Raw genomic sequence first — 2,436 nt, 5'->3', positions numbered from 1 at the left:
ATCATGATGAGATTAAAGGAAGTGTTGTAAGTATACTTACAAAGTTGCAAACAAGAGGACGATTTTCTTCGGATCAAGCATCCAAGACGTGTGAGAGCGTTTAAAACTCGATTTCCTCGAGAAACCGAACCTTCTTTCCCTATTTTGGTCGGTGATCATATTTCCCGCGGCAGTGGCAGCCGTAGTTATGGTGATTTGATGAAGCGGCGAGGCTGAAACAGCAGCAGTGGCTGCGGTTGTGGCCGTGCCTGCATGATCTATGGTCCCCACGGTGTTCGGCTTTTCCGGCGTGCTTGAACCTACAACTCATCAAAATGCCATACCACAAAGCTTTAATTTTTAACAAAATGAATAATGATTCCTTTTTCTTTATTTGGCTAGACAAATAAAATCGAATCATAACGTAGTCATTAGTTATTGTTTGCCAAATTTAATAATAGTATGAGTGCATGCGTTGCACTGGTGCAGGAGAATCAAAAGTTGGAATATTGGTTAGTTTGTGGTATGCATAAAGCTATATATGTTGCTCACACAAATAACTACTTATATATATATATATATATATACACACATATTCAAAATAATAGTCAACAAAGAGATAAACACTAGAGTTTTTCCTAGTTGTTGAACTTGTAAATATGTATGTACACATGTAACGTGTCGACGTGCATAGATTGCAAGCATGACGTGAAAAGTTAGTTAGTAGAAGATAAATGGAGACTTTCAACTTTATATAAACCAATGTATCAACCTAACGTTAAGGTTTACAGCTAAAAACGCATGGGTTGGTCACATAAACTAAATCCTACCTAACACTGTCTAATGCATACCTTTCAAAGAAGAAATTAAATCACTGAAACTAAAATATACTATTAATAATAATATTCTACTTAACTTAGATTAGGCAAACCAAACCTTCTTGCATTAAAGATAAAAATACTCAAAAGCAACTCATGAAGAGATTAACCTATCCAAAAGAGAATATCTAACCTCAATAAAAAACAATAATAATTCGAAATGCAATATGAAAAAATCTAAAAGATACTTATTTGTTTCCATCGTAAACACCCATATTATTTTTGTAAAGTTTAAGATTTTTTTAATATTAAACAGAGTTGCAGATAAGCCCAAACCGAATTTATTTCAAGAATCTGCTAGGGCCATTAGATACTATTATATGGTACCAGAAAATAAGCAAAGAAACAAAATGTACACTCATGGGCTCTAGAAAAAAATGAATTTGTAAAAAACGTTACTTCAATGTATCCATATATCGTAATTTTTGATAGAGACTGTATTAAAGAAGATGATACTATAATTAACCAAGAATATGACATGTATTAAATTTTTCTAAACTGTTATAATGATGATATAGAAGAATGATAGTATAAATTTTTTACCTCTAAGTGGGGACTGAGGGAATGAGGTCTCCTTGTCATTACCATTTGCGTCAAATTGGAGTTTCCTCTCGTTATTGTTGCTTCTCGGAGACCCTTTCCTCGATACATTTCTCTGCAACTTTTATTATTTATTTATTAATCAGTTCATTTTTCTTTTTCAGTTTTGTAATTCAATATCGTAATAAAAAAATCTCAATAATTGAGTGTTTTCACCCCTTAGAAAGACTCCAAAAGAGAAATTAAAATATCGAAAAGAAGCTTCATGCCAAATGCCAAAATATCAGAAAGGAAACAGAGAAGAAATCCGTGAGATGATTGATAAATAATAGTTTCAAAGCAGTGAAAACATTAAGGAAAAAAAAAAAAACTGACACATAAAAGTCAACTTTTTATTAGGGTTTACTTTAATTTCTTTACTTGAAAAAAAAAATATTAAATGAGACGAAAAAAACTGAGCAGAGAAATTAAAACGACGACTATAGTAGAGTTATGGGCGATTCTTCCATAATTCTCACCATTCACCAAAATTAATAAATACCCCAAAAGCCAAGGAAAAAAAAAACGAAAACAGAGAAGAAAATAGAAAAAAAACAAATTATGATAAACACAAAAGGTGTGTTTATGAATTTTCTGATGATTAAACCAAAAAAAAGTATGAAAGTTGTAAAGAAAACATACAGTAATTCTAGGACTAGAAGAAGAGAAGTCTTTGTGCATGACATGAGAGAAACTCTCCACATCGATCGTTACAAACCCATCTGGGTTTACGGATCCGGTTTCTTGACCCGGAACTGCTCCACCACCAGTTTCCATCGATCTTTGATTGGAACAAAACTATAGAAGAGAAACAGAGAGATGATCATGATGTTCATGAAGAAACAGAGGCCATATCAAAAAAAATCATATTAAAAAACTGTTAATACAAAAAAACGTGTAATGATTAGAGGAGATATAAAGAAACATACTGTGGAATTGAAACAGAGGAGAGATTAAGACAGAGTGGGAACGTCTCTGTTGTGCGCTCTGTTTTTTTTTT

This window comes from Camelina sativa, chromosome 12 (genome assembly GCF_000633955.1).
Source record: "Camelina sativa cultivar DH55 chromosome 12, Cs, whole genome shotgun sequence".
Lineage (NCBI taxonomy): Eukaryota > Viridiplantae > Streptophyta > Magnoliopsida > Brassicales > Brassicaceae > Camelina > Camelina sativa.
Note: the sequence above shows the minus strand (reverse complement) of the source record.